The 27194-nt window shown below is 33.5% G+C and overlaps 4 non-coding genes across 4 annotated transcripts; all 4 read left to right on the top strand.

Annotated features, from left to right (window-relative positions):
- Window positions 1-622: 622 nt before the first annotated feature.
- Window positions 623-740, top strand: LOC134723895 (U5 spliceosomal RNA). The gene has a single exon (XR_010108224.1). It is a non-coding gene; the product is annotated as a U5 spliceosomal RNA (small nuclear RNA).
- A 686-nt stretch (window positions 741-1426) lies between these two features.
- Window positions 1427-1544, top strand: LOC134723894 (U5 spliceosomal RNA). The gene has a single exon (XR_010108223.1). It is a non-coding gene; the product is annotated as a U5 spliceosomal RNA (small nuclear RNA).
- Window positions 1545-6773: 5229 nt separating this feature from the next.
- Window positions 6774-6891, top strand: LOC134724044 (U5 spliceosomal RNA). The gene has a single exon (XR_010108366.1). It is a non-coding gene; the product is annotated as a U5 spliceosomal RNA (small nuclear RNA).
- Window positions 6892-10859: 3968 nt separating this feature from the next.
- On the top strand, window positions 10860-10979 carry LOC134723893 (U5 spliceosomal RNA). The gene has a single exon (XR_010108222.1). It is a non-coding gene; the product is annotated as a U5 spliceosomal RNA (small nuclear RNA).
- The last annotated feature ends 16215 nt before the right edge of the window (window positions 10980-27194 follow it).

Genomic DNA, 27194 nt, shown 5'->3' with positions numbered 1-27194 from the left:
TCACTCAATCAAATGTAGCATTACCTAAAAAAAAAAAAAAAAAGACCACATGTAAATAAAAAAAAATCGAAAACACTTTGACTAGTATAGACTTAGTGTTAGTTCGTGCTTAGAGGGGAAGCAAAGAAATTAGAAAGAAGCAGTTGCAGAAGTTTGTCAAGCCCAATATAAAGAGAGTGATTTACAAAGATTTCTTTGCGTGCGCCATGACGCTACTCTTCTCTGTATCGTTTCAGTTTTAGTGTTACTCACGGCAAAGTAGCGATTAGTTTAAGAGCATGTTTTTTTCAATCCAATAAGTTGTTTTCTATAGTTTAGCGTGTTTGACAAAGTGAAATACATGGTTGCATTACGCATACGTTGTATATTCGTTCTTTTACTGCGTGTATGTGGAATGCCGTGGCTCCATTCGGTGTAATATGATCACGTTGTTACACAACAAAAATATGAAAAATCTATAAAATTCATAATTTGCCAACATGGTACTCCGGCATAAATGTGCCATTTGTAGATACTTATTGAGTAGAATTTAAGGATGTTTGCAAAAAGTTCATTTTCGCAAACACCTTCTCTCAGAAAACATTTACATTATTCTGTATATTCAATGTTTGTGCAAGTCGGGTTACTCTGGTTTCTCTTCAAACCACGAATATATCTTTCGCCTTTTACTAAAGATATCCGTGGAGAGGAACAATTAATGAGTCTATAGACAATTTCTCTACACCCACTTTACGTGGGTAACATAAATAACATGAAATCTGCAGCTTGGTCCCCCCTTTTCCTCGCTTTTAATTTCCTCTCTCACTCAATCAAATGTAGCATTACCTAAAAAAAAAAAAAGACCACATGTAAATAAAAAAAAATCGAAAACACTTTGACTAGTATAGACTTAGTTTTAGTTCGTGCTTAGAGGGGAAGCAAAGAAATTAGAAAGAAGCAGTTGCAGAAGTTTGTCAAGCCCAATATAAAGAGAGTGATTTACAAAGATGTCTTTGCGTGCACCATGCGCCATGACGCTACTCTTCTCTGTATCGTTTCAGTTTTAGTGTTATTCACGGCAAAGTAGCGATTAGTTTAAGAGCATGTTTTTTTCAATCCAATAAGTTGTTTTCTATAGTTTAGCGTGTTTGACAAAGTGAAATACATGGTTGCATTACGCATACGTTGTATATTCGTTCTTTTACTGCGTGTATGTGCATTGCCGTGGCTCCATTCGGTGTAATATGATCACGTTGTTACACAACAAAAATATGAAAAATCTATAAAATTCATAATTTGCCAACATGGTTCTCCGGCATAAATGTGCCATTTGTAGATACTTATTGAGTAGAGTTTAAGGATGTTTGCAAAAAGTTCATTTTCGCAAACACCTTCTCTCAGAAAACATTTACATTATTCTGTATATTCAATGTTTGTGCAAGTCGGGTTACTCTGGTTTCTCTTCAAACCACGAATATATCTTTCGCCTTTTACTAAAGATATCCGTGGAGAGGAACAATTAATGAGTCTATAGACAATTTCTCTACACCCACTTTACGTGGGTAACATAAATAACATGAAATCTGCAGCTTGGTCCCCCCTTTTCCTCGCTTTTAATTTCCTCTCTCACTCAATCAAATGTAGCATTACCTAAAAAAAAAAAAAGACCACATGTAAATAAAAAAAAATCGAAAACACTTTGACTAGTATAGACTTAGTTTTAGTTCGTGCTTAGAGGGGAAGCAAAGAAATTAGAAAGAAGCAGTTGCAGAAGTTTGTCAAGCCCAATATAAAGAGAGTGATTTACAAAGATTTTTTTGCGTGCACCATGCGCCATGACGCTACTCTTCTCTGTATCGTTTCAGTTTTAGTGTTATTCACGGCAAAGTAGCGATTAGTTTAAGAGCATGTTTTTTCAATCCAATAAGTTGTTTTCTATAGTTTAGCGTGTTTGACAAAGTGAAATACATGGTTGCATTACGCATACGTTGTATATTCGTTCTTTTACTGCGTGTATGTGCATTGCCGTGGCTCCATTCGGTGTAATATGATCACGTTGTTACACAACAAAAATATGAAAAATCTATAAAATTCATAATTTGCCAACATGGTTCTCTGGCATAAATGTGCCATTTGTAGATACTCAACCGAACTACATACAGATGGCCGCTTTTAACTAACATAATACCCTATTTAAAAATATTAACTATTTGATAAGAATAAGAAAAAAGTTAAACATGTCGTGAAATGGGGAAATCAAATATTTCACTTATTAACTTACAATTCATTGTTCAATAGTTAGATAAGCCTTTTGAAACAACTAGAAATTGAACGGGATTTTTGCTTGTCTGCAAATTGTATGTTGACGTTCTAACCTATTGTGTATCATATCATAATTTGTTATCTTATGTTTATAGCCTGTCTATATAAGTTTTAACTCTATCAAGCTAACAGCATTTCTGGAAGTTTGTGATAATAGTCAAAACACAAAAACATTTGTTTTGTTTAGCCAGGATATAAAAAAATTAAAAAGAATATTTAAACCTACAAACCTGCTTACAGCCATGTCTATTGGTCGCTGGCTAATAGTTGTCTCATCGGCAATCATACTTTAGTTTCTTTGGTAACTATCAAATACAGTCCCATATACTTTTTTCTTTCTTTATTTATTTACAAATTGTTTTTTTTTTTATTTCTAAATACAATACATATAACTTTTTCAGTATTACAATATCCCATTTTCATTCTCCTTTTTTTTTTATGACTTCCATATTTGCGAGGCTTATTTATTGGCCTTTAACATTTTTCAACTTTTCTTGCTCTTACTTTTTTTGTATTTTTCTGTGATGATGAAGGTGATGATGGTGATGATGGTGATGATATGTGTGTCAGTTTTGTAATGCTCTCCTACAGCAGTCCTCTCCTAATTCCTGTAACAGTTTATTCATGTAATGGATAACTGCGTCCAGGATTACAGGGCTGCTATAGGTATATTTAATAACAGAAAAAAACAATGTGGACCTTCATCCAATTTACACATAGCTTCCTATCTAGACATATTTATAATCAACTTACGTTGCAGTCTCCTCATCTTCAGTCTCTTTGTTTTACAAACAATTAATTCAAGATCAAACATCATTTTTCTGTTGGACGTACTTCATTTTCTCCTTATTATTGGAAATGTTGAAACAAATCCTGGTCCAAGTTTTCGTAATGAATCGAACGCACCGTCGATGAATGAAACGCAACCACAAGAAAATTTTATATCCATTTGTAGTCTCAACATAAGATCCGTGAGAAATAAACTAAAATTTCTAAATAATTTTTGTGATGAATTTGATATTATTACGCTTTCGGAAACACACTTAGATCCCAACATTGCTGACGCCGATATAAAACTTGATTCCTTCTCTTCAAATATAGTCCGAAAAGATAGAAATAGCTTTGGTGGTGGTTTACTCATTTATGTCAAAGATGGTATCGGACTTCGTCGAATAAATGCACTCGAAACGAAAGAAGACGAATCCCTTTTTGTCAATATCCATGCTAAAGGTCAAAGCTTCCTATTGTGTCACACTTATCGATCGCCTAATTCAGATAATAACTACTGGACACGATTAAATCATCAATTGGGATGGGTTTGCAGGTCAATGAGAGGATGGTAATAACGGGCGATTTGAACTCTGACTTACTTACTACGCATAATAACAAACTGATTGACACATTAAATTTGTTCAATTTAACCAATGTTATTGAATTACCTACTAGAGTAACGGACCATAGTAGCACTCTGCTGGATCCGATTATTATTAGTGACTCTATGTCATGTTCCTTTTCAAATGTTCTAAAAACTCCATCTGTAATTAGTGATCATGATGCACCTGTTGCATTTCTCGAATGTCCAATGTCCGATTTTAAATCTATTAAAAGAGAAGTATGGCTATACGATCGGGCTGATAAAGCCAAATTTGCTAAGAAATTAGACGAAATAGACTGGAATACTATGCTTCCCGAAAGTAAAACCACTAATGAGATGTGTGAATGTTTTACAATAGAATTTTTGAAAATAGCTAAAAAATGCATTCCTACTAAAATAGTAACAGTACGACATAATGACAAACACTGGTTCAATAATGACATAAGACGCGAAATTCGAATCCGAGACAGATTAAGGAAAAAAGCGATTAAATATAATTGTGAAAATAATATTATGAAGTACAAAAAACAACGAAATAAGGTAAATAATATGAAAAAAATCGCCAAAGAAAATTTTGAAACAAATTTGGACTGTCTAATATCAAAACAACCCTCAAACTCAAAAACGTATTGGAAATTAATGAAAACGTTAATTAAATCCAAAAAAGGTTCAGAAACCATACCCCCTCTCCAAAATATTATAAATGATAATGAACTGAATGATACTGTATATGAAGATGAGGAGAAATGTAATTTGTTGAACAAATATTTTAGTATGATTTCAAAACTAGATGAAGATCATGTTGATTTGCCCGAATTTGATACAAAAACTAATAGTAAGTTTTCAGATATTCAAGTAAATACCAAACAAAGCATCTGGTCCTGATGTGATCAGTCATAAGATGCTAAAGCTGTGTCCAGAAAAGGTAGCAGTTCCACTCCATATCATATTTAATAAATCCCTAAGAGAGGTAATATACCCAAATAGCTGGAAGATAGCAAATCTGATACCCATTTTCAAAAAGGGAGATTCATCTTTGCCATCAAATTATAGACCGATATCCTTAATTAGTTGTGTAGGAAAAGTTATGGAAAGAGTTGTGTTTAAGCACTTATACACTCATTTAAAAGCTAATAAATTAATTTATGAGTATCAATCAGGATTCCTCCCTAAAAATTCAACTGTTCATCAACTCTTAGAAATATATAACTGTATATTAAACTCCTTTGAAAAAAAAGATATAAATTGTTTTGTATTCTGTGACTTCTCTAAAGCTTTCGACAAAGTTTGGCATAGGGGTCTTATACATAAAATGAAAGCTTATGGTGTTGACGGAAACGTATTGAATTGGTTTCAGGATTATCTACACGACAGAAAACAGAGAGTAGTATTAAATAACTCGTCTTCTTCCTTCTGTAATGTCTCAGCTGGTGTCCCCAAGGGATCAGTTCTGGGCCCTCTTCTCTTTGTCTTATATATTAATGATATTGCTGATAAGCTTACTTCACTGTGTCGGCTATTTGCTGACGACACATCATTCAACTATTCTGGTAACGATGGAGAACAGATTAGATCTGTTATTGATCGCGACTTGAAAGAGCTGGATGTTTGGTCTTCTAAATGGCTTATGTCATTTAACCCAGATAAAACCGAAATTATGATTTTTTCAAATATTGAGACTCCAGACATCAGCTTTTCCTTAAATGGTAAAAATATACCTTTAAGTACATCTCATAAGCGCCTGGGAGTAAATTTCAGTAGTGACGCAAAATGGAACAATCATATTGAAAGTATAATTACAAGTGTAAAGAAACACTTAAATGTTTTACGTAAACTTAAATATCGATTATCTCGAAATAATTTAGAAAAACTATACTTAGTTTTTATTTGACCCATTTTCGAATATGCCACGGAAGTGTGGGATAATTGTGGAATAGGCTTCTCAAATAAATTAGAAAATTTACAATTAGAGGCCGCAAGAATAGTAACAGGTCTACCAATATTTACAAAAACTGAAACTTTATATTCTGAGGTTGGCTGGGAATCTCTTTTTGAAAGAAGAAGGAGAAGAAAATTACAGATGTTTTATAACATGAACCAAAAGCATGCACCAGAATATTTATGTAATCTTGTACCTCCTTGTGTACAAAGTACAACCAACTACCCGTTGCGAAATGGTCATGATATTATTGTTCCATTTTGTAGACTTTCCCTTACTACTGAATCGTTCATTCCCTCTACTATACGTGAATGGAATAAACTTGATCCAAAAATTCGCAGTGTCGACTCTATTTCTAAATTTAAGAAAGAATTAAAAAACGATAGTCTAGTATGTAAAATTGAAACGTTTTATTTGTACGGCCCAAGGAAATTAAATATTATCTTAACGCAATTGCGATGTTTCGCTTCATCCTTAAACAATGACCTATTTAGAGCTAACATTATAAATGATCCTTCTTGTCATTGTGGGTCCGATATTGAGGATGTCTACCATTACTTCTTCGTTTGCCCAAAATACACATTATGTAGGAAAAACTTATTCGATAACCTTAACTGGCTATCTGAAAACTTTGTTTTAGATAGAAAACTATTAATTTGCGGACACTTGGAACTTTCGAACGAACAAAATATTCAAATTTTCAAACATGTTCAGAATTACATAAAAAGGTCAAACATATTTCTTATGCCTTGATAGAGCGTTATTATTGCTGACACAGGACGTCATCGTTGTCATCAATCCACAAGTCATCATCACAGAAGTATACGATTTTTCAAACTTTCTTTTTCCTTTTTTCCTTTGTCTCCTCTTTGTTCACCTATGAAAGCTAGTATTATATTGTATAAACTGTTTGTTTTATATGCATGTCCATTATATTATATTGTTATTGTAACTTTATATTGTATTATGGAGAAGACTTCATAAGTATGATTTACTTGTCTCTAATCCATTTTGCTATAATTCAGCAAATAAAATATGTTTAAACTAATACTTATTGAGTAGAATTTAAGGATGTTTGCAAAAAGTTCATTTTCGCAAACACTTTCTCTCAGAAAACATTTACATTATTCTGTATATTCAATGTTTGTGCAAGTCGGGTTACTCTGGTTTCTCTTCAAAACACGAATATATCTTTCGCCTTTTACTAAAGATATCCGTGGAGAGGAACAATTAATGAGTCTATAGGCAATTTCTCTACACCCACTTTACGTGGGTAACATAAATAACATGAAATATGCAGCTTGGTCTCCCCTTTTCCTCGCTTTTAATTTCCTCTCTCACTCAATCAAATGTAGCATTACCTAAAAAAAAAAAGACCACATGTAAATAAAAACAAATCGAAAACACTTTGACTAGTAAAGACTTAGTTTTAGTTCGTGCTTAGAGGGGAAGCAAAGAAATTAGAAAGAAGCAGTTGCAGAAGTTTGTCAAGCCCAATATAAAGAGAGTGATTTACAAAGATTTCTTTGCGTGCGCCATGCGCCATGACGCTACTCTTCTCTGTATCGTTTCAGTTTTAGTGTTATTCACGGCAAAGTAGCGATTAGTTTAAGAGCATGTTTTTTCAATCCAATAAGTTGTTTTCTATAGTTTAGCGTGTTTGATTGATTGATTGATTGATTGTTGGTTGCTTTACGCCGCATTAGCACAAAAAGGCTATATCGCGGCGAGAGCTAATTCGAATATTTTTACAATTTAAAGCATATTTTTAAAATAAGACAAAATGTCCTTCAATACACTAAAATTCTTGACTAAAGCAAATTGATTATATACAAATAAAAATCAACAGTTAAATAACGTGATAAAAATTAAAATCGATTTAAATATAATAACATTTTTATATTTTATAATAAATTCCAATTTCTTTTAAAAAAGCAACAATATTTGTACATGGAACATTATTAAATAAATCATACATATTATTGACATTGAAATGCTTCTTACGAATATCAGCAAAGTCAATACAATAAATTAAAACATGTTTAATAGTATACTTGCAGTTGCAAGGAACACATTGTGGGGTATCTTCATTTTTTAAAAGATACTCGTGTGTTATTCTAGTATGACCAATACGACATCTAGTAATAACACACTGATCTTTTCTGCACATAATATTATCAAAAGGTTTGCCTAAATTAGGTTTAATTTCATTCAATTTATTATCGTCTTTTTTACTCCATTTATTTTTCAATATATTAAAAACATATTCTCTAATATTAGATTTAAAATCAGTACATGTATATGGTATATCACAGTTAGATAGAGGGTCACCAAGGGCATTCTTTGCCTCAAGGTCTACAGCTGTGTTTCCAAGGATTCCAACATGACTCGGAACCCATAGAAATATTATTTCTTTCAGAAGAATTTTTAAATTCCTCATTACATATAAAATTTTCAGGATTGTTGGGTTTTTAATTTTAGTATTTCGTATAGCTTGTAAGCATGAAAGTGAATCCGAACATATAATAAATTTGGATTTATCTGAAGAAGCAATAAATTTCAAAGCCAAAATTATTGCTTCTGCTTCAGCAGTAAAGATGGATGCATCAGATGGCAAACGGAGGGTTGCAGCTCTGTCCCTGAAGACAGCAGCAGATGCAACTCTATCACCATCTTTTGATCCATCAGTATAGACAGTTGAAAAATCGAGATAATCGGCTTTAATTTCAGCATAGTGTTGCTGAATTAAAAGAGGATTTGTTTTATTTTTATTGTGTTCACGGAGATCAAATATCATTTTTGGTTTGGGAAGTTCCCATGGAGGACATTTGCAAGTTTGAACTTGAGCAACAGATTTTAAATCAAAAGAAGCTAAATGTGGTTTTAAACGTAAACCTAACGGAGGAATTTTATTTTCATGTTTTGCAAAAATATCTTCATAAATCGGATTAAAAACACAGCTGTAGGCAGGATTATCTGAATGGGCTTTTAGTTTGACAGCATATTGAAGTCCAAGCTTCAAACGTCTGTCAGTGAGTGAGTGCTCATCAGCCTCTACATACAGACTCTCAACTGGTGAGGTTTTAAATGCGCCAAGACAGAGACGCAAACCTTGGTGATGCACAGCATCGAGAATCTGTATGTAGGACTTCCTTGCAGATAGTTATCAAAAGTACCAGGATTATAATTTTATACGCCAGACGCGCGATTCGTCTACATAAGACTCATCAGTGACGCTCAGATCAAAATAGTTTGAAAGCCAAACAAATACAAAGTTGAAGAGCATTGAGGACCCAAAATTCCAAAAAGTTGTGCCAAATACGGCTAAGGTAATCTACTCCTGGGGTAAGAACATCCTTAGTTTTTCGAAAAATTCAAAGTTTTGTACACAGAAAATTTATAACAATGACCATATAATTGATTTTCATGTCAACACCGAAGTGCTGACTACTGGGCTGGTGCAGAGCCATACACTATAGAGCCATAATCTAGTTTAGATCTAACAAGAGATCTATATAAATTGAGTAAAATGTTGCGATCAGCACCCCAGTCAGTGCTGCCGACAACTTTTAAAATATCTAAAGCTTTTAAACATCTCGCTTTTAACATTTTGATATGGGGTAGAAAGGTTAACTTTTTATCGAAAAGTAAACCAAAAAATTTGGTTTCATCAACCATTTTAATTGGGTTGCCGTACAAAGTCAGTTCTGGATCAAGATGCAATTTTCTTTTGTTACAAAAATGCATCCCGACCGTTTTTGAAGTGGAAAATTTAAAACCATTTTCCGAGGCCCATTTTTCAATTCTTCCAAGACATAATTGTAATTGTCTTTCAATTTTATTCATATTTTTGCCTCTGTAACATATTAAAAAATCATCAACGTACAATGAACCTTCAATATTACTTTTTAAAACTTCAACAAGGTTGTTGATTTTAAGACTAAATAATGTAACAGATAAAATACTGCCCTGAGGGACACCCATCTCTTGATCATAAAGATCAGACATGGTCGAATTAACTCTAACATTAACATGATTAAATTGTCTGTTAGAGAGAAAATTAGAAATAAAATTAGGCATGTTGCCTTTCAACCCCATATCAAATAGATCTTTTAAAATACCATATTTCCATGCAGTATCATAGGCCTTCTCAAGGTCGAAAAAGACCGACACCACATGCTCATTTTTCGCAAAACCATTACGGACAAATGATTCGAATCGAACAAGATGATCAAGAGTACTGCGACCCTGTCGGAATCTACACTGGATATTGGCTAATAGCCCATTTGGATTCCAGGAACCAAACAAGGCGATCATTGACCATCCGTTCGAGTGTTTTACAGACACAACTGGTAAGAGCAATTGGTCGATAATTAATAGGATTCGTATGATCTTTACTTGGTTTTGGAATAGGCACGACGGTTGCAAGCTTCCAGATTGATGGTAAATCACCAGATTCCCAGATGTTATTCATGAGCTGCAAGAGAGCTTCTAGCGCGGAATCTGGCAAGTGTTTTAAGAGTTGGTAGTGAATATTATCAGGCCCACAAGCTGTATCATGGGCTTTTGACAGAGATGTTTTAAGTTCTTCAAGAGAAAATAGTTTATTATAATTTTCACCATTTTTTGATTTAAAGTTTAATTTAATTTTTTCTTTTTGTTTTTTAACTTTTTAAAGTCTTCCCTGTAGTTGTTACAAGAAGAAGACTTTGCAAAAGTTTCACCAAGTTTGTTGGCATTATCCTTTTCAGATGTTAATAAATTATTGCCGTCTTTCAAATGTTTTACAGTGGCTTAAGAATTTTTACCTTTTATTTTATTAACCATATTCCAAACTTTTGTCATCGGAGTGCGAGATGTAATCCCCGAGACAAATTTTTTCCAGGATGTTCGTCGGGCTTGCCTACAAGCCCGCCGTGCCTTAGCGCGAAAAATACTAGCGTGTTTGACAAAGTGAAATACATGGTTGCATTACGCATACGTTGTATATTCGTTCTTTTACTGCGTGTATGTGCATTGCCGTGGCTCCATTCGGTGTAATATGATCACGTTGTTACACAACAAAAGTATGAAAAATCTATAAAATTCATAATTTGCCAACGTGGTTCTGCGGCATAAATGTGCCATTTGTAGATACTTATTGAGTAGAATTTAAGGATGTTTGCAAAAAGTTCATTTTCGCAAACACCTTCTCTCAGAAAACATTTACATTATTCTGTATATTCAATGTGTGTGCAAGTCGGGTTACTCTGGTTTCTCTTCAAACCACGAATATATCTTTCGCCTTTTACTAAAGATATCCGTGGAGAGGAACAATTAATGAGTCTATAGACAATTTCTCTACACCCACTTTACGCGTGGGTAACATAAATAACATGAAATATGCAGCTTGGTCCCCCCTTTTCCTCGCTTTTAATTTCCTATCTCACTCAATCAAATGTAGCATTACCTAAAAAAAAAAAGACCACATGTAAATAAAAACAAATCGAAAACACTTTGACTAGTAAAGACTTAGTTTTAGTTCGTGCTTAGAGGGGAAGCAAATAAATTAGAAAGAAGCAGTTGCAGAAGTTTGTCAAGCCCAATATAAAGAGAGTGATTTACAAAGATTTCTTTGCGTGCGCCATGACGCTACTCTTCTCTGTATCGTTTTAGTTTTAGTGTTATTCACGGCAAAGTAGCGATTAGTTTAAGAGCGTGTTTTTTCAATCCAATAAGTTGTTTTCTATAGTTAAGCGTGTTTGACAAAGTGAAATACATGGTTGCATTACGCATACGTTGTATATTCGTTCTTTTACTGCGTGTATGTGCATTGCCGTGGCTCCATTCGGTGTAGTATGATCACGTTGTTACACAACAAAAATATGAAAAATCTATAAATTTATAATTTTCCAACATGATTCTACGGCATAAATGTGCCATTTGTAGATACTTATTGAGCGGAATTTAAGGATGTTTGCAAAAAGTTAATTTTCGCAAACACCTTCTCTCAGAAAACATTTACATTATTCTGTATATTCAATGTTTGTGCCAGTCGGGTTACTCTGGTTTCTCTTCAAACCACAAATATATTCTAGAAGACGTATAGAAGCTTAGAACAATATCCCTTCGGGGTTTTGGACTTGGTAGAAGATGGAGGTTGCTATTCTAAAGAGGTCAGTAAAAGTCACTATTTCCGGTCCTGGAAGAAGCAAGGTTACCTGAGAGATGATCATCACAAAACTGGTTGGTCTACTTGGGAACAAGACCCACCTTCGTTCCCTTTGGAGGACAGAAGCAGGACCAGTTTGGTTTGCCACTGTGGAGACTCCAGAAGAGGCCGACTCCCTGGTTGAAAAGAGGGGTGTAGTTGGAGAGGAGTACTCCCTGGTTTTAACCCCATGCAACAGAAGTAGTCTGCATGTACGTGTCCACTGGCTACCTTTGTGGACTCCTACTCCTGAGGTAGTTTCTTTTTTCGAGAGGTATGGTACGATTCAGAGTTGCTATGAGGAGACACAGAGCCATACCACTCTGAAATCTGGGTATGGTACTGGTGTTCGTCACGTTAAGATGGATGTCAGAGAGGGTACCCAGTTCGATATTCCATATCGTACGACCATTAATAATAGACAGTGTTTGATTACTATTCCCGGAAGACCACCTTTATGTCTGAAGTGTGGAGGGTATGGCCATTACAGGTCAGATTGCCAAAGTGGAAACAGAAATCGTCCAGGCTCCTACTCCGATGCTCTGAAGAATCTTAGATCAGCAGCAGCGGGTGATGAAACCAGTGGTTTAACAGGTCCCCCACAAGATAAAAGTGGGCAGAGTGGAAATGGTAAAGATGATAATGTTCCCCCTGACGCCAGTCAAGAGAATGGTACTGAGGATCAAGAACACTCTCATAGTCATAGTGTTCAAGATCCAGATCCTATTACTAAAGAGGATGAAGTTGTTATGGGCCCCCGCATGACAAGCGCGGGAGGGGGCAGGATGATGAAGAGAATATGGGCCCCCTGCAAGAGAAGCGCAGGAGGGGGCAGGATGATGAAGATAATATGGGCCCCCGCAAGACAAGCGCGGGAGGGGGCGGGAATCCACTGAGGATAGTGCTGTAGAGGAGTCAATGAATGAAGAAGATGATAATGAAGTTGACTTTCTATCTGATTGTGGCACTTTATATTTTGATGAATAATAGTTTTAAAACCAATTAATTTTAACTAAGAAACTGGTATTTGGTAGAATTCCTTGAGAGGAATACAATTCTATATAAATGATACGGAGGGTAGTTTTGTAAAGTAGTTTTTTAAGAAAGCACCTTGCGAAATTCTTTAATTTTACTTTCCGATATATTGACGATGTTCTATCATTGAATAACCCATACTTCAGCCAATACTTACATCTCATATATCCCAGTGAACTTGAAATTAAGGATACTACTGATACTAGAAGGACTGCACCATACCTTGATCTTTTCCTCAATATTGACGTAGATGGACGACTTCACACGAAAATCTATGATAAACGGGACGATTTCAACTTCCCATTTCTCAGCAGTTATTCACGTGCTTGTTCACACTATACGGACTTCATATACAGGAGTGTGCTCCTTACGCAGAAACTGCTCCAACAAAGTTATGAGGAGGACAGATTAAAATTGACACTCCGTAAATTTTATGGACACCATCACTAATTGATGGATCTATACGATGTGTCTTTAACTAAACTAGCTAAGGCCATTTTTACCACATGGTAGATTGTGGTTTGTCATTATGTCGTCTAAGCTTTTAATTACCAAACGTGACTTATTCCGTATTGTGACTGTTTTGCTGAATGTGAATTCGCATTACTATAAGACGTGTTACTGTACTTGTCTGTCCCAAATTCATGTACTTAGTTTAAATGTTTAATGTTATATTAGTAATTCTCATCGGATTTTGTCAAATGTGTTGACGTCTTTTTTTTTTATATTATATTTAGTGTTACGGAAATAAAAATTAATCACCGCCTTTATTAATTATATTTAATTTTGTACGATCATTTACGTTTGAAGTTGGATTCATAACAAACTGGATATATATATATATATATATTATAGTTAACTGCTATTAATAAGTATTGCAATATGCATTGTGTTTAAATGTAATATCAGTTTTTAGTTCTAATATGGGCGTTTTTCAATAAAAAAACGTATTTTCTTGTCCCAGTCACTTAAAAAAAAATGTTTGATCTTTGTAATTATTTTTTTGTGCAGTCAGTACATTGAATTAGATTTAACATTTGTAAGCAAAGAAACAATTTATTTTTAGAGGGATTGATAAGATATTGACTCCTGAATGGTCCAAAATAATCAAAATGGCATGTCCCTAGACCGCCTGTTCAACATTCATACTCTAAAATATCGTAAAAAATGACTAATGACTAAATCAGTTAAAATCTTTCACATAAATTAATTGAATCATATGAAATAGACACTTAAGTGTTTAAAAAGTGGTCAAACTCTTTAATCAGATGAAACTGAAATTTGAGGCCAAAATCGGTCCTTACCGGACCTACTCCTTTGCCAATAAACAGTTTAATAAAATCAATGAAATTTTTGTTTGCAAGAAATATAAACATTAGGGTCTTACAAAAGAAGTGATGCTTTTATAACGGCAATTAAATTGTTGGTAAGAAAAATTGAGCACATCAAATGGACCAGAGTGATACCGTATTTTTTTTAATGTCCACTACGAAATGGGTCAAATCTCCTTCAGTATCTGGTTTAAAAAAAATATCAGTGTACAGCTTAATAAATGCTTTGATGAATACAATCAGTCTTGTTACTATTGCAGTATAGGGATTATGGGGAATAAATAAAACATGTGAATACGTCCCCTACGAAACAGGTATGGGAGAAACACGTATTGTATCGGACACTACCACTACCATGCAGTCTTTTTTAAATCTTTTTTCAATTATATTTGTGCAAAACAAATAACAAGGGTTAGGTTCGTGTAATTTTTATTATGTTTGTATTAACATATAAAAGGGTTGATGTCAACTACGAAACTTTTTGTCCACTACGAAACGCATCAAAATGTCCACTACGTAACATGAGTTGTACCTTCATATGTGAAGTACTGTTTAATCTTTATCGATAAAAATGGTTTTCCAATTCAGGAAAAAATGAGATTTTTCTAGTATTTGAAGTAAATAAACTGGAATGTCTTTAGGAAACATTTCAAATTGCAAAAAATATGTGTGTTTAGAAGAATTGTTGTAGGGGACTTTTTACAAACAGTACACAAATTATGAAAATAATATCATTTTAAAGAATATTTAAGATTGCACTTTTTTGTTTACAAACTGGTCTATAATAGAGGTATTCAAAATAACTTTTGAAATTATATTTCATAAATTCAAATGTGGCGTAATGTTTGTGCCTTTTCGCCATTGTATGTGACGTCATTTTAAAATTTATGATTTACTGCGTTTAGACCTGAACTGAGTCGGGTGTGTCTATTCTGTGTTGGTCTTAAGCATTATGTATTCGGGTTTAGTTTTCAGTAATTAGTTAATACTTCAGTTTCATTATGTATAATATCTCTTTCATATTCATTTAATTAAATTTACTGTTTACAATAGCATTAATTGTTCTAAATAATAAGGATGTTCTTGTCCCAGGCACAGGCATAAAAACTACGCCGCGGTATTTGGCATAACCTTTTTCAGCTTTTGATCTTCAGTGCTGTACAACTTTGTACTTTTTTCAGTTTCGATCTTTTCTATCTGGGCGTCACTGGTGAGTCTTGTGTTGACGAGGCGCGTTTTTGACGTATTGAATTTTAAACCTGATTCTTTTTGTTATCTATTAATCATGTGTTTCTTTGTTTTATATTTTCTCCTATTTATTTGTATTGTAGTCCTGTAATATTATGTTGTCATTTCAATGTTATATGTAACTTTGACATTAAAGTGCAAGGTTTGGCATGCCACAAAACCAGGTTCAACCCACCATTTTTATTCCCCTTTAAAAATGTCCTGTACCAAGTCAGGAAGATTGTTAAAGTATTGTTCGTTTCTGTGTGTGTTGCATTTTAATGTTGTGTCGTTTGTTTTTTCTTATTTTTGAGATATTAAGATAAGACGTGGCACGGTACTTGTTTTTCCCAAATTCATGTATTTGGTTTAGATGTTATATTTGTTATTCTCGTGGGATTTTGTCTGATGCTTGGTCCGTTTCTGTGTGTGTTGCGTTACGGTGTTGTGTCGTTGTTCTCTTATATTTAATGCGTTTCCCTCGGTTTTAGTTTGTTACCCCGTTTGTTTTTTGTCCATGGATTAATGAGTTTTGAACAGCGGTATCCTACTGTTGCCTTTATTTTTTATACTAAAATTTGCATATAAAGCCTCAAAATCTGCAACACGGAAAACTAGGGCGAGGTGTTTGAAACTAGAGGCTCTAAAGAGCCTGTGTCGCTCACCTTGGTTTTTGTGAATATTAAACAAAGGACGTAGATGGATTCATGACAAAATTGTGTTTTGGTGATGGTGATGTGTTTGTTCATCTTACTTTACTGAACATTCTAGCTGCTTACAATTATCTCTATCTATAATTAACTTGGCCCAGTAGTTTCAGAGAAGATTTTTGTAAAAGATTACTAAGATTTACGAAAAAATGGTTAAAACTTGACTATAAAGGGTATTAACTCTTAAAGGGGTCAACTGACAATTTCGGTCATGTTGACTTATTTATAGATTTTACTTTGCCAACATTTATTGTTTTTTAAAGTTTATCTCTATCTATAATAATAATCAAGATAATAACCTAAAACAGCAAATTTCCTTAAAATTACCAGTTCAGGGGCAGCAACCCAACAACAGGTTGTCTGATTCATCTGAAAATTTCAGGGCAGATATATTTTTACTTAATAAACAGTTTTACTTCATGTCAGATTTGCTTTAATTGCTTTGGTTTTTGAGTTATAAGCCAAAAACTGCATTTTACCCCTATGTTCTATTTTTAGCCGTGGCGGCAATCTTGGTTGGTTGGCGGGGTCACGCCACACAATTTTTAAACTTGATACCCCAATGATGATTATGGCCAAGTTTGGATTAATTTGCCCAGCAGTTTCAGAGGAGAAGATTTTTGTAAAAGATTACTAAGATCTACAAAAAATGGTTAAAAATTGACTATAAAGGGCAATAACTCCTATAGGGGTCATTTGACCATTTCGGTCATGTTAACGTATTTGTAGCTCTTACTTTGCTGAACATTATTGCTGTTTACAGTTTATCTCTATCTATAATAATATTCAAGATAATAACCAAAAACAACAAAATTTCCTTAAAATTACCAATTTAGGGGCAGCAACCCAACAACGGGTTGTCTGATTCATCTGAAAATTTCAGGGCAGATAGATCTTGACCTGATGAACAATTTTACCCCATGTCAGATTTGGTCTAAATGCTTTGGTTTTTGAGTTATAAGCCAAAAACTGCATTTTACCCCTATGTTCTATTTTTAGCCGTGGCAGCCATCTTGGTTGTTTGGCGGGGTCACGCCACACAATTTTTAAACTAGATACCCTAATGAAGATTATGGCCAAGTTTGGATTAATTTGGCCCAGCAGTTTCAGAGGAGAAGATTTTTGTAAAAGTTAACGACGACGGACGCAGGACGACGGACGCAGGACGACGGACGACGCCGGACGCCAAGTGATGAGAAAAGCTCACTTGGTCCTTCGGGCCAGGTGAGCTAAAAAACTGAGCACTGAAAACGACTGCTTTTGCTTTCAGGAAATATATTACGTTGAGGTTCCTTCCGTGCAATACATTATATGGTACTGAGAGTTCTTAAAATAAGAAATTTTGATGCTTGAACTTACCTTGTTACTTTTTTGTCGCTTCAAAATTGCCACCCCATGTCAAACATAGCCGACACCCTGCATGTGGCGTTCTACACGGTGAATATAAAGAGAGTGATATACAGAGATTTCTTTGCGTGCACCATGACGCTACTCTTCTCTTCTCTGTATCTTTTCAGTTTTAGTTTATTCACGGCAAGGTAGCGATTAGTTTAAGGAAATGTGTTTCCATCCAATAAATTGTTTTCTATAGCTTAGCGTGTTTGACAAAGTGAAATACATAGTTTCATTACGCATACGTTGTATATTCGTTCTTATACTGCGTGTATGTGTAAAGCAAAATTATAACCGGAGGAAAAAATGTCACAGTAGTTGTTATTTTTTTATCCGGAGGAAAATATTTCCCTGGGATATTTTTTCCTGTGCCGTGAAATTCTATCTGGGTAGCTAATTTATTGCATTGTTATTAGAAACAAATTATCCTTTAAAAACACTATGAAATAATAATAGTGTATTTGAATTAAAGCGAAATAGTTAAAAAAAAAATGTATTGTAATGGGAAATATCTCAAATTATCATTGAAAAAAATGCCTGAAATATTCAAGTCAATATCATCCTTTTTAAAAGAAAATTGAAACATAGGGAAGATAACTTAAAGTAATTTCAAAGATCGTAATTGTGAAAATAATATCATGATTAAATAAGGTTAGTAGTGAAATACATGTAACAGTGAGTTGTTTTCAGATCTCAGTACAAATATAAATTGTAAAGTATTAGTAGAAATGTAGTTGCATTACTACTGTTAACAGTATTGGACGAATTTGAGTATGATGATATTTTTAACTATAGAAATAGTTTGGTCTGGGGACAGAGATGTTGTTGTTGATTATATGGAAATCAGATAAATCATAGCATACCAACATATTGGAACAAAAGCATGTTTAACAGCTGGATAGTATTTACCTATGAAATGTTATCTGTCTTATTAAACCAAGTTGTACATGTAAGTCATCTTTTTAAATGAATGAATATATAAAAAATAAGATTCAAGGATAAATTTCACTATGAAATAGATTCAGAAATATATTATATTGATATCTTTAAAATATAAATTCCTCATAATTACCTCCCTTTGATAAATTATGTAATAGTTATACACCGAGGGAAAGGTATGTCTGGATAAGAAACCCCGTCGTTGGCGTTGGCGTTTCTTATCTAGACATGCCGTATCCCGAGGTGTATAACTAACTTACACCCCATTCTAAACTCTATATTGTTAACATTGATTATCAAATGAAAAAAAAAAAGATAGTATATATTGTATTGACAATATCAAACCATGATTTATAAGATTTTTTTGTTATTACATGAAAACCCACTAGTAACCTTTTTATTGGTTATCTTCGTTCACACTTTGACAAGTGAGTATGTTTTACCAATGTCAAGGTTGTTTTGCATATTCCAAATAAATCCTTGGGTTGATATGGATCAGAAGGTCAAGGTTTACCGTATCGTGTATTCATATTAAAAACAAAAAAATACGTCATGCTCCTTGTATGCAGTTGTCAATATGGAAGGGTATGAGACGGACGACATTTCTTAGCAAGCGTTGGATTTGGTAGATGAGACTAATTTAAAAGATAAAGGCAATATTATAACCCAAACCACTTACCTGTATCAGTTTATTTCTTGTGTTCATGCTTTTTAAAGAATAATCAATTTCTATTGTTACGAATAACAATGGACTTTGTTTGCCGGATGTAGAAGCAGGGGTTTCCAGAAACCCCGCTTGTCACAGCCTGCGGTCAAAATCCATTGTTATTCGTAACAATAGATCTATTCAATTTACACGTTTTAAAAATAGAAACTATGAAGTATAACAATAGAGCTGGGGTGTAAGCAAATTTGTTCTACCTTTGTGAAACATTTTATAATTATAGGCAGGTATATATTGATTGTGAGAAACTCACATAGTAGTTAATGGGGCTCTATTTCACACGGTTCTGTGAAATATAGTACGGCAAATATATACCGGTACATACTATCCGCATAACACAGATATATTTTCACTTCTCTTCTCTGGAAAAAATCAACCTGTGAAATACCTGGAAAGAAATTACCGGGACAAATTATCCTCAGGATAAAATATCACAGAGGAAGAAATAAACCGTTACATATGGACATTGCCGTGGCTCCATTCGGTTGTAATATGATCACGTTGTTACACAACAAAAATCTACAAAATCTATAAAATTCTTAATTTGCCAACATGGTTCTACGGCATAAATGTGCCATTTATAGATACTTATTGAGTAGAATTTAAGGATGTTTGCAAAAAAGTTCATTTTCGCAAACACCTTCTTTCAGAAAACATTCACATTATTCTGTATATTCAATGTTTGTGCAAGTCCTCTGTCTGTGATGAAGATGAAAGCTTGGACGGAGGAGGTTTTGTTAAGAATAACGAGGTAGAGGTAGTTACAAAAAACACAAAGGCATTAACATTAAAAAATTACGAAGGGTTCGAAAAAAAGCAAGAAGGAACAAAAGGGTAAAGTCAAAATTAGATGGGAAACATGATGCTGGTAAGAAGCCCTCAGATACCTGAAATGATGGCAATGTTTAAATTTATATTACTGATCTTACTTTTAAAAATGATATTAATATGTACACATAATTGTAATGGTCTGAAAAATGTAAATAATTTTCAGAAGTATGTATCTCTATTATACATGTACGATAGGCATATAAGCTTTTCCCTGTTACAGGAAACATTTTGGGATGATGACTATGTCAATGGAATAAGACATATGTATGAAGGTGTAATATATGAAAGTAGTGGTAAAAATTGTCGACAAGGTGTAGCTATTATGATAAGTAATAACTATAAAGAAAGTTCAAGGTTAGTTCTTAAAGATGACAATGGTCGTTTTATACATGTTACATATGATTATCTATGAAAAGTGTATAATTTAGTTTCTTTATATGCTCCAAATAATTATTCAGAAAGAAAAGAATTGTTCATGTTTGTTAGAGGAATATATATCAAGTTTAGAAAACATCATTGTTGGAGGTGATTTTAATACCACTTTAAGTAGTTTAGATAGAGGTGGTTTATCAAAACATATTTGTGATGAAGCTTATAAAGAGTTGTTTGAAATAATTCATTCATGTAATGTATATGATGTATGGAGAAGTAGAAATGGAAATAAAAAGATATTTTTTTGGAAAAGAATTACAAATGGTATGTTACAACAAAGTCGTATTGACTATTTTCTTATTAGTCGAATGTTGTCATCTAATGTACAAAATGTGTCTTATAACGAAACTGGTTTCAGTGACCATACGTATGTTATAATGAATTTCAAATTTTGTATTGTTGAAAAAGGACCTGGATTATGGGTTTTAAATAACACCTTATTACATAATGATGAATATGTTCAAAAAGTTAGTAATATAATTAATGAAGCTGTTCAAAGTTCATTGTATACTGTTGAACCTCCTGTATGGTGGAATAATCTTAAGCTTAGAATCAAAAAGTTCTCAAAAGTGTTTTCAGTTAATTTAGCAAAAGAAAAAAAGAATTTTTTTTTTAACTTGCAAAATAAAATCCAAAGGATATGTGCCATGTAAGAAGACGGTATTGCAATAGATGTAACGAAATTAGAAAACTTAAAGCATGAGTTAAATAATTATGAGTTGGAAAAATGCATAGGAGCAGTTCTACGATCCAAAGCAACATAGGCTTTTGAAAGTGATAAGATTTTTTTTTTTTTAAATTTAGAAAAATACAAGCAAGAAAATAATGCGGCAAAAGAGCTTATAAATGACAAAGGTGATGTCATTAGTGATACTGATGGTATACTAGATACTGAATATTCTTTTTATAAAAAAATATATTCTTGAGTTAAAGTAGATAATGTGAAAATGGAAGAATTTATTAGTTCTATTTATGTAAAAATAAATCAAAATGATAAGAACATGTGTGATGCAGAAATATTATATGATGAAATTACTGAAGCTTTGATGGCTATGTCGAAAAACAAAAGTCCTGGTATAGATGGGCTTACAGCAGAGTTTTACTGTAAATTTTATGATTGTTTAAGAAATATTTGATGTCATGTTTATAATAGTATTAATGATGAAAATATTTTGTCAAGGTCTAAGAGAGCAGGAGTTTTAAGCTTAATTTATAAGAAAAAAGGTGATAGAAGAGTTTTGAAAAATTATAGACCAATATGTGTGTTACAAGTTGACTATAAAATATTGGCCAGAATAATGGCAAATAGATTTAAAAAGGTATTACCAACTATTATATCAGAAAACCAAACTTGCTGTATTATTGGGAGAGATATTAGTAATAATATTGCTAATGTAAGAGATATAATTACTTTAGTTGAAAATGATGAACTGGAAGGCTATATTGTTAAAATTGACCAAGAGAAAGCTTTTGACAGAAAGTCATGAGTTTTTATAACATTAAAGAAATTTGGGTTTGGTGATGTATTTATCAAGTGGATGGAAATTTTCTATACAAGAATTAATAACTGTAAAATGCAATGGATTTTGACACCCTATTTTTGTACTTTAACCTAAAGCATAAGAAATGTTTTTGAGAAACACTTTTTAAAGAAAAATATTCTGGTACAAGAAACCGAAGGTGTCATAACATTTAATTTCTAATTATTGTGCTGATTATATATGTGATTATACATTGCCTTGTGATATTGTTGTGTAATATGTAATATGTCTGTTGTATATATATGTTGAAGAATTGAATAAAGATAAAAAATAAAAAAAAAGACTGTCAAATCTACAGACGACGTTCAATACAGCTAAGAAGAATATCACTTCGGGGATTTAGGACTTGGTATTTTGAAGATGGAGTTGACCATTTTGCAGCGATCAGTGAAAGTTTTCATTTCCGGACCTAGAAGGGACCGTGTGACGAGGGAGACAGTCATTTTCAGACTAGTGGAACTCATCGTGAATAAGACTCACCTTCGTTCCCTTTGGATACAGCAGAGGCTTTGGTAACCAGGAGAGGGCTGACTACAGATGAGTACACCCTGGTATTTTCGCCTTGTAATCGAAGGCGTTTGCATGTGAGGGTTCACTGGCTTCCCCTTTGGAAAACTCCGTCTCCTGATGTTATCTCCTGTTCTGAAAACTTCGGGAGTATACCAGTTGCTTTGAGGAGACTCGGAGCCATACCACCTTAAAGGCTATGTATGGAACGGGAGTGCGACACATTGAGATGGCTGTTAGAGAGGTAACTCACAATGACATTTCCTATCGAGCATCCATCAATAGAAGACAATGCTTAATAACTATCCCAGGCAGACCACCTTTGTGCCTCAAGTGTGTTGTTGGGCATTACCGGTCGGAGTGTGATCGCCTTTCTAGAAGACTTCCAACATCTTATTCTGGGGCCGTACGAAGATTGGTGAAGACACCTGAAGCGCCTGGAGAGAAGGACCCCCCCAAGACACACAGGGGAGTGAACCAGAGAATAATTCAGTGGTAAATGGAAATGACAGTCATCCTAGCAGTAACCTAACAGAGGATAATTCTGTTATTAGTATTAGCACGGGTCCCCCCACAAGACAAGCTTGGGAGGGCGCAGGTGTCTGAGCTGGCTGATGAGAGTTCAGCTGACGTCTCTCAACATGCTCATGACAAGGTTGAGACTGGACAAGAACCTGATCGTGTGGAGATTTTAGAGAAGAGAATAATTGGCCCCCCGCAAGACAAGCGCGGGAGGTGGCAGGAGGTTGACATTATGTGCCCCCGCAAGACAAGCGCGGGAGGGGGCAAGTAACTAGTGAAGATTCAGTGGGTGGGGATGACGAGGAAACAGACATTAAGGTAGATAAATAATAATAATAATATCTTTATTTAGAGAGTAACTCATTTGAATTACACCAATTTTTAATTAGGCTCTCTAAATACAATAATAATTACATTAAAAATAAACAATGCATCAATAAAAATGATAACTAAAAATTATATACAATTTAAAATACAATGAACAATTATGATATGGCATTACAGTACAAATGGGATGATAATGTTAAAAGTACATAGATTTGTATTTATGTTTAAATTGTGATACTGTATTTGATTTTTTGATTGGATTAGAAAAAGCATTCCACACTTTTGGTCCAGTGTACGAGAAACTAGACTTATACAACTCTATATTTGGTTTTAGAATAATAAAATTATCTGAGGATGAAAATCTCGTATTATATTTTGGGTTTGCAGAAGCTGATACAATAACACTGGACATATATTCTGGAGCTAAGCCATGTTTTGCCTTATACATTAGTAATGATTTGTGATAAAGTATTGTTAGTGTGATTGTCACAATGTTACATTCGTGAAATAGTTCTCTTGAAGGTTTGATGTAATCATGTTCGTTTAAAATTATTCTTGCGGCCCTTTTTTGCAGTTTTAGTAAACTATCTAATAGAAAGTTATTACAGTTTCCCCATATTGAACAACAATAATCTAAGTGAGGTAAAATGTAAGCGTTATAGTACATTTTCTAGCTTTGTGATTTAAATATTTCTTTATCCTTTTTAGTAAAGCTAAAGAAGAGTTAACTTTTCTGATTATATAATAAGATATGCGAAGACCAAGATAGAGATGCATCAATAAAAACACCTAGAACCTTTTCGCATGTACTTTCTATAATTTGTTGTCCATTGAAAGCAAGATTAAGGTTCATCACAACCTTTTGGCTAATATGGCCGTATTTACACCACAAATTTCACTCTGAGTACAGACAAACCTATTGACCTGCAAAAGTTTTAAGGGATGGCAGGAACTAGATATATAAATTGTAACTGCATTTTATGTTTTAGAAAATTATAAACTTTACTAGATTTTGCTTTCCAGTTTTTTTCGTTCCTGCAGAAGGTGCCAAAATAAACTTAGTCGGGAAAGAGGTTTGAGAATCTCCCCTCATATAAAACATGTTGTGAGTAGTATTGATTTAGATGGACAATAGATGGACAATTTACATCTGCAGACAATAGGTGATTTAAACTGTGTAAATGAGTGGACTGTATCAAATGAAACTCAAGTGTTTGTTTATTTTGCTATCTTCTGCAGACTGGAAAAACTGGACATCAAAATCCAGGTAAGTTTTTAATTTTCTGAAACGTATACTTCATATAACTTTTAGATATCTAGTTCCTGCCATGCCTTAAAACTTTCTTAGATGTACCAGTTTCCCTGTACTCATAGTAAATTTTGAGTAGTAAACACGGCCATATTTTTAAATTCCTTATGATGAACCTGAATGTTTTCATTTGATGTAAAGGATTGGAAAGCTTTTGGTTAGATCCAATGCATATATATCTTCCGTTTAAGATACATTTACAGCCATTTTAATGTCATCACACCAGCGAAAATATTTTGTAAAACCGTGTTAAGGTTTATGTACCCTTCTGTAGCCATTTTAGTACGATTTTTTCAAACCTCAAGTGTATCAAAACTACAGATTTAATGAATAATAGAGATCGGCCATTTTAGTACATATTCCAAGGGGAAACTTGATGCAAAGCATTATTTTTTTACTGTTTCATTGCATTTGATAGAAAAAGAGGATTTTTGTAGAAAATCCAAAGCCAAAGATTTTCTATGATGTGCTAGTGTTTATTTTTTACAAAAAGTTTTTAACAACCTGTAAATTCCAAAACACCTCGTGCTGAGTCACTAAAGTCGAGCGCACCCTAACAGGTGTACTTGATTTTGGCCATATTTGTATTGGTTTTAACCAATAACTACATTAAAAACTTTTTTTAAGAAAATCAATGCTAGCACTGCATGCAATTACCCTATATCTATAAGTCATCAAATTGCAAATATGAAAGTACAAGAATAAAGGCTGTGGATTTTCTATAAAAATCTTGAATTATTTGCCACAAAGTCCTCTTTTTCTATTAAATGCAATGGATCAGTAAAAAATAATGCTATGCATCAAGTTTCCCCTTGGAATATGTACACAATGGTCTATCTTCATTATTCATTATATCTAAAGTTTTGAAACAATTGAAGTTTGAAAAGTTCGTACAAAAATGGCTACAGAAGGGTACATAAACCTTAAATTTTTGACTGATGCAACTTTTGTTTTGTCCAATGACTGATATGGTGCTATCATCAGCAAATAAATCGGTGTTATGATTAGGATTAGACGAAGGAAGATCATTAATAAAAATTAAAAACAACACTGGTCCTAATACGGATCCTTGAGGTACACCCGTTTTTTGTTTTTGTACGTCTGATAATGTATTTGAAATAGATACTTTCTGATATCTGTCAGCCAAATATGATGTAAACAAACGTAATGAAGTATTAGCAAATGTGTTTTCGTTAAATTTTTGAATAAACAGTTCATGATTGAGAAGACCAAAGGCTTTTGCTAGATCTAGGAATACTGCTCCAACAAGATCGCCATAATTATATGGTAATTTTTATAAATTTCCTGAATTTAAAACTTTGAATTTTCGAAAAACTAAGGATTTTTTTTGTCCCAGGAATAGATTACCTAAGCCGAATTTGGCACAACATTTTGGAATTTTGAATCCTCTATGCTCTTCAACTTCGTACTTGTTTGGCTTTATAAATATTTTGATATGAGCGTCACTGATGAGTCTTATGTAGGCGAAACGCGCGTCTGGCGTACTAAATTATAATCCTGGTACATTTGATAATTATTTAAGCCACTCATCTACAGTTGGGTGCAGACCAAGCATTACATGTAGACGGGCCGAAAAAGTTAACGCGGCGTTTACTTGCGTGCACTTCATGTTAACGCCGCGTTAACTGTGCGTTAACTCTGAAATTGCAGTAGACATTAAAAGTAAACGGGCGTTTACTTTCGCGTTTACCTCCGCGTTAACGCAAAAACGGCGCGTCTTCTAATTTTTTAAAGAGTAAACGGGCGTTTACTTTCCCGTTTACCTCCGCGTTAACGTGGGAAAATGCGCGTCTTCTATTTTCGTAATAAGTAAACGGGCGTTCACTGTTTCTGGTAAACGCCCGTTAACGCAGATTGTCATCGTAACCTGGATACACTGACCTTAAATATGAAATGATAAGGAACATCAAAATTAATTTACCAACTAGTCATTTCCGCTTGACATATTGAAGATAACGTTTATTTAAAAATGTCACACATTTGTATTTAATTGAACAATAATTATAGTAAATTTCCAAAATCAAACAGTTTTCTCATCTTAGACAGACTGACTCGTAAAACAAAATTATTTGATATCATTAACAAAAACTGATAATATGTACCCTTTAACAAGTTATCTTATTCTATATAGAAGTAATTCAGTTATATTTTTATGACATAATTGACCATATAATACAATTGACAGCAATTTTTGTACCAGCCTGACGGCCATGATCTCTTTTTATTTAAAATATTGAATAGTAAACAAAATTAAGTAGTTTTCATACATCAGACCAACTCGTAGTACATAATTATTTGTTCGCAACAACCAAAACTGACCATATAAGCAATTTGTTATGTAATCTATATAGTCCGCAGAGTAAATGAGTTATATTTTGATATAAAGATTGATTGTATAATAAAAAAGGAAGCAATATTTGAATATTATGACATAAAAATTTTGTTTGCATCAATTTAGAGTGCCAGCATGTCCTTTTTGTATTTAAAATATTGAATCATAAACAAAATTCAATAGTTTTAATATCTCAGACTGACTCATAT

This window comes from Mytilus trossulus, chromosome 6, assembly GCF_036588685.1.
Source record: "Mytilus trossulus isolate FHL-02 chromosome 6, PNRI_Mtr1.1.1.hap1, whole genome shotgun sequence".
In the NCBI taxonomy this organism is placed as follows: domain Eukaryota; kingdom Metazoa; phylum Mollusca; class Bivalvia; order Mytilida; family Mytilidae; genus Mytilus; species Mytilus trossulus.
This window is presented reverse-complemented; position numbering and strand designations above follow the sequence as displayed.